Source organism: Myotis yumanensis, unplaced genomic scaffold (genome assembly GCF_028538775.1).
Source record: "Myotis yumanensis isolate MYYU_CA2020_CCGP unplaced genomic scaffold, mMyoYum1.0.hap1 SCAF_16, whole genome shotgun sequence".
Lineage (NCBI taxonomy): Eukaryota > Metazoa > Chordata > Mammalia > Chiroptera > Vespertilionidae > Myotis > Myotis yumanensis.
The window spans coordinates 41,108,789-41,115,420 of record NW_027223767.1 but is presented as its reverse complement, the minus strand read 5'-3'; the positions used below and the strand labels follow the sequence as shown (position 1 = coordinate 41,115,420).

General features: G+C 46.8%; 1 long non-coding RNA gene across 1 annotated transcript in view; it reads left to right on the top strand.

Moving 5' to 3' along the window:
• The first annotated feature begins 1,742 nt into the window (after nt 1-1,742).
• LOC138994429 (uncharacterized) overlaps nt 1,743-6,632 on the top strand; it is a 34,760-nt gene continuing 29,870 nt past the window's right edge. Inside the window, exon 1 of the long non-coding RNA XR_011468431.1 lies at nt 1,743-1,826. This is a non-coding gene — a long non-coding RNA (uncharacterized lncRNA). The remainder of the gene's footprint in view (nt 1,827-6,632) is intronic.

Here is a 6,632-nt window from a genome sequence, read left to right as displayed (position 1 = left end):
AGCCTTTTCTGGACGTAGTACTTCAAGTGGTTGTGACTAAACCTGTTACTCTTGTCCTACTAATTATTAGCCATTCCCCTTCCTGGAAATACTCCTTACCAAGACGAAAATGTTTCCTTTGAGTTCCAAGGTTGGCAGTTGATTCCATAATTCTATAATTGTAATATAACTTTGCTTTAGACTAGTCCCTACATTTCTTAAGAAAAACTGACACGATAACCATGTATTTATGAAGTATTGGTTGTGAGAAGTATCAAGTAGGTCTAAGAGCTTTCAATCCACCTCCTTTCTGAAACATGGAAATGTCAGGGGAGAGAATGAAGTTTTTCCAGGGACATAAAACGACTCTGCCCGGGAAAGTAATCCCACGTAACTTCCTTCACACAGACGGGTCAGTGGCGGGTGTCTTCAGTGTCTTCAGGCCTTTTCAGTCTGTAGAGTAGCCCAGTAGGCGTGGATTGTGTTAACATCCCAGCATCTTTCTAAAAGGAAATTTTCTGTTAAGATGGGCTATTGTACAATTGTGGAGACCCTTTCTCTTGTAGCAACATTTTTAAAAGTTAATCCTGAGCATTTCAGATTCCTGACCCGTTGGCTTGTTAGTGTTATTCCTCTCTTGAGTTGCTAGAGGGCAGCATTGGATTATGAAGTAATTGAAGGAAGGCTTTTTGTAGATTTTTACCACCTTGTCTTTAGCTTCTGCCAAACCATTGTTTCAGAAACGGATACCAAACCTTGTATGTGCTTATTCTGCATATGGTTTTCAGGCTGAAAGATTCACAGGGAGTTATTCTAGAGAGAACAATGGAAGCAGAATTTAAGTTTTAACTCTAACATCTCTGGGCCATTTTTATACTCTCCTAGGGGCAGAGCCAAGAACCCCCAGTTCTAATCTGGATAGATGATAAATGTGCTGTTTGTTCTACAGACATGCTACCAATCCCATGTCTTGACTTTTAGTGTTTTTTTTCACTCTGGGGAAGTTGGAGTTTTGAGTCAGGTTCTTAATACTTCTCTTGGTAGCCAGTGCTCAGTTAACTTCAAAGAGGTGAGAGCCACAATCATGAACTCCTTTACACAATTCTCTGTTGGCAGTTGCTAAGTTAACATGATTGTAGCTCATATCTTTGGGGGGGTAGTGGGGTGGGAGGAAAGAAGGACTGCCTTGAGCTGTGAGGTGATATTTTGCCATCCAGAGCTACACAGGCTATACTCGGGTTTATTTGGAGTGGTGAATTGGCAAGTTGAGGTCTGGCGTATCCCACTCATATCTCCTCCCATCCCCAAAAATATTAAACTAAAGGATTATTAGTCTATGGACTTTCTTTGAACAAATTACAGGTGAGACGTCTCTTGTCCTCCTGCGTGTGTGTTTCTGGTGAGGATACGTTAGCCTTTCTAAGCCTGCACGGGGTGAGGTGACCTGCTGGAGGGCTTGTGACCAGCATTTTTACACTTGAGCTTGGGAATGGGGTGGAGGCAGGCAAATGCCTATGCAAATGATGTGCTTCCTTACACCTGCAGTCAGCCCTTAAGATTTCCAAATTCGTTCCACACAACAAAAAGTTGTCCTGTTTTTCTTATCTGGAGGAAGTGGGGGCTGGGGTCAGAGGTATGGAGAGGAGGGAGAATTTGGGGTTGAGACAGCATTTCTGAGCCCCTGGTGCCTTACGTGTGCTGATATCATGATACCAGTATACATATTTCAGGAAATTCTCATTGTTCTTTTTCCCTTTTTACAGAAAAGTAAATTGAATTTCAGAGAGGTGGAACATCCTAACGTTAAAGCCATCATCCTTATGAAGACGAGTGGTCCTCAAAAAAGGGTGTGTATACTCTTTAACTTTATTTTTCAATTGCAGCTTACATTCAGTGTCATTTGGTATTAGTTTTAGGTGTACGGCAGAGTGGTTAGGTGACCATATACTGTACAAAGTGAGCTACGTGAAGGTTCCCCGGCTGCTTTTCTCCCCCGCGCCTTTGTTTTTCTGATGCTTCCTCCTTGCCTTGGTTTTTGTGCCTCTCAAACTCTGCACATCTAGCAAGCCCGAGATGGACTTCTGTGATAGGGCTGATACCCTTTGTTGCATTGTTTGCTTCTACCATCTTTCCATGTAAGATTTGAAGTGGCTTTCCAAAACACAGTAAAAAGGGAAAATACATGTGAACCAGGGCCTGGGGAAAATGGGAAATTAGAACCCAGATACGTAGGCCATATACATGGTTGCTAAAGTTGAGCTGTATATTACTGCCCCCCCCCCCCCCCCCCGCCGCCCCATTTTTGGCATTAGCAATACTCAAATATAGCATTTGGGAAAATGTATGTTTTAGAAAGTGAAAGTCCTCTTTTCCCTCCTTCCCCATGGGACCTCTGTTAACAGTTTGATGTATATCTTGCTAGTAGTTTTTTTCTCTCCCATTGTTGTCAATTATGTGTTCAGATGCAAGAAACAGAACCTGAAAAAAAGTGACTTAAATCTTAAGGACATTTATTGCTTAAGAAGTCTAGAGGTAGCTGACTGGCTTCAGAATCCATTTGGTGGCTCAACAATGCACCACTCTGGTCTGTGCGTCTGTGGTTCTCTTTGCCGGTGCCTCATGGCTACCGATGGCTGCTGCACCTCAATCCCACATCCTCACACATCACGGGACATTCCTCGTGGAAGGAAGGGGCTGGGGAAAAGCAGCTTCTTTCCTGGCAAGGCTTTTCCTTTTTTTTTAAAATATTGAATTTTCTTTTTAAAATGTTTTTATTGATTTCAGAGAGAGGAAGGAAGAGGGAAAGAGAGAAAGAAACATCCATGAGAGAGACATGAGTTGGCTGCCTCTTGCACGACCCCCTACTGGGGATCAAGCCCCAAACCAGGGAATGTGCCCTGACTGGGAATCGAACCGGTGACCTTTTGGTTCATGGGTTGATGCTCAACCACTGAGCCACCCCTGCTAAGCGCGGCTTTTCCTTTTGATCAAAGGAGAAAGTCTGTCCTAGAAGTCATCCTGCAAACTTTCCCTCATGTTTCTTTGGCAAAAAGAACCAATTTTTCATAAAACCAATTACTCTTCATCCCAGGGGCCTGCTTGCCCTGAGCCCATAGCTATCTGGCTGTTGATTGAAAAACTCTGGGCATTCTGTTTGCAAGGAGGAACAGGTCGGAGGGCGGGGGTGAGGGGGGGGTGGGGTGGATGGCTGTGGGGAAAAACCAGCTGTGCTTACCACAGGTGCATGAGTGCATTGAAAAGATTTATCTTGGTCTTATTTTTTAACAGTAATGGGTTGGAATTGTATTATTATTCAACTCAGTATTTTCACTTAATTGCACATATCTAGCAGATAGAGCAGTACATATGGATTTATCTCATTCTTTGTTACTATTGCATAGTATGTGGTGGTTTCCTGTCTTTTGAGGATGTGGCCATTAATTTTCTTATACAGGTCTCTTTGTGCACATGTGCATTCTCCAGGGGAGATATCTGGACGTAGAGTTGCTGGATAAACAAATTGAAAAATTTGATTAAAATACTTGATAAAAATTGTTCTCCAAAGAGGCCATGCCAGCTAAGCAGTGATAAAATGTCACTGCTAGATACCACTATTTATAACCTAACTAGAGGCCCGGTGCATGAAATGAAATTCGTGCACGTGGGAGCGGGGCGGGGGGGGGGGGGGGGGAGGGTCCGGCCTGCACCCTCTCGCAGTCCTGCACCCTCTCGGGAGCCCTTGGGGGAGGTCCGACTGATGGTTTAGGCCTGCTCCTCATCAGTTGGACATTCTTAGTGCTGCCGCGGAGGCAGGAGAGGCTCCTGCCACTGCTGCTGTGCTAGCCAGCCATGAGCCCAGCTTCTGGCTGAGCAGTGCTCCTCCTATCGAGCACTGACCACCAGGGGGCAGCTTCTGCATTGAGCATCTGCCCCCCGGTAGTCAGTGCACATCATGGTGACTGGTCATTCCGCCCTTCGGTTGATTTGGATATTAGCTTTTTATTATATAGGGTGAGTGAAAAATGATATCTATTACTTTTTAGTTGGTTGTACTTTGAGTTTTATTCCTTCCATTGAAAAAAGGACAACAAAAGTTATATGATTCACATTTTCCATAAGAGAAGTTAATACTTGTTCTCCTGGGAAAGCAGCTTCCCATCACCCTCCACCTCCCAATCTTGACAGTATTTGTTGACATTTTCTTTTCTTGCTAGTATTTTATTCATCTTTATTTTTTATTTTTTTAAATATATTTTATTGATTTTTTACAGAGAGGAAGGGAGAGAGATAGAGAGTTAGAAACATCGATGAGAGAGAAACATCGATCAGCTGCCTCCTGCACATCTCCCACTGGGGATGTGCCCGCAACCCAGGTACATGCCCTTGACCGGAATCGAACCCGGGACCTTTCAGTCCGCAGGCCGATGCTCTATCCACTGAGCCAAACCGGTTTCGGCTATTTTATTCATCTTTATATCTCCAGCATCTAGTTTAATGCTTGCTCCACATACAATATATAAAATTTTATGAGCTTAAAAAAATCTGATGTGACTCAGTGGTTGAGCGTTGACCTATGAGCCAGGAGGTCACGGTTCGATTCCTGGTCTGGGCGCATGCCCAAGTTGTGGGCCCAATCACCTAGAGTTGGGTGTGCAGGAGGGAGCTGGTCAATGATTCTCTCTCATCATTGAGTCTACCTCTCTATCCTTTTCCCTTCAATGGGGCAGGGGCCTTGGCCTGTCACTGCCCATGTTCCACGCCACCCAGCCCCAGTACCCCGTTCACCATCAGGTGATCAGAGCCTGCTGGCTGGGGGGAAGAACCAAGAGGTCGGCTATTCTGCCAGCTCGCTGGCCCTGCCCCCTGCCGCCACTCATCCCAGGTTCCCCGTTTGCCATTGGGCAATCAGTGCCTGATGCCCGGGGGAGGGACCGATAAGTTGGCCATTCCTACCTGCTCACCAGCCCTACCCCCACCGCAGGTCACCCTCTGTGTGTTGGGTGACTGGCAGGGCGGGGGCCTTGGCCTGGCGCCGCCTGTGTCCCCTGCCACCCATCCCCGGTTCTCTGTTCACCATCATGCTGGCCGGTGAAAGGGACCAAGAGATGGTCGGTGTACCTCATAGTGACTGGTCAAGTGGTAGTTCTGGTTGTTCCACCGTTAGGGTCAATTTGCATATTGCCCTTTTATTATATAGGATTATATAGGACTAGAGGTCCAGTGCACAAGATTCGTGCACTTGGTGGGGGTCCCTCAGCCCGGCCTGTGCTCTCTTGCAGTCCAGGAGCCCTCGGGGGGTGTCCTACTGATGGCTTAGCGCTTCCGTGAAGGTGGGAGAGGCTCCTGCCACCACCGCTGTGCTCACCAGCCATGAGCCTGGCGCTCCCCCTGTGGGAGTGCACTACTAGGGAGCAGCTCCTGTATTGAGCATCTGCCCCCTGGTGGTCAGTGCGCATCATAGCGACTGGTCGTTCTGCCGTTTGTTCTATTTGCATATTAGCCTTTTATTATATAGGACTGGATTCATTGGGGTGACAATAGTTAATAAAATTATATAGGTTCCAGGTGTACAGTTCTATAATATATCATTTATATGTTGTATTGTGTGTTCACCACTCCAAGTCAAGACTCCTTCCATCTCATTTATAACCCCTTTACCCTCTTCTGCTTCCCCGCACTGTAATCACCATGCTGTTGTCTGGGTCTATGAGTTTTGTTTGTTTTTGCTTGACATTTCTTTTTTAAAGGAAGGCCTTGAGCCCATTGGTTCTTGTCACGGGCCCCCATTCCTCCTGCTGTCAGCTGCAGGCAGGGTCTCTCTCCTGCCTAAAGACCCAGGGTTTGTGGCCATGCCTGTAAGAACCACGGGGGTGAAGGACCAGAGCAACTAGGGAGGAAAGTGCCTGGTAAATGCCAGTATTGTTAACTAAATATGTTATTGTGGAGGAAATGCAATCGTGGGACTGCTGATATTTTGCAGAAAATACATTTTATTTAAAATCTCTAACAGTGGTGTTTTCTTTGAGGGTAACTTCCAATCAGCAGGGGCCACTCTGAAGTGCAGGTGGATGGCAGAGGGCACTAGAGGAATGTGAATGTAGTGGGCCCTGGTCATGGCTAACCTAAGTCAGGGGAGCCCTGGCTTACCAGCCCAGACTAGCCTAGAACAATGGCTCCAGTCCCAGCAGCAGCTTCTAACTGGTCTCCCTGAACCCGTGCCTTCCTGCTGGGAGCAGTCCTCCATCCTGGAGTCATACACATTGTGTGCACCTGACCCCCCCACCTCCAGGGGAAAACCAGCTGACCAGTCCTAGTTAGCATTGGACTTGCCAAGAAGATGGGACAAGTTCAACCTTGGAGGATGTAGCACAGTCATTGCGAGATTCCTATAGAGAAGGTGCAGGACGGAAAAGAGGGAAGAGGGCCTGGGAGGACTATCCCCATAAGGTCAGAGTTTGGTTCCAGATGGAAACATTAGGTATTTCCAAGGGGAAGGTTGCGGTGTGGTTAGAGAGGAATCACAATGTGAAGGCGGGGAGTTTGGAGTTAGATCTGAAGGCAGGCGGGTGATGCCCAAGGCTTTGGAGCCATGGGAGGCCAGGGGGATGTCAGGAAGAGTAGCCTGTGGCCGGGGCAGGGTGGAGCTGGCAAGG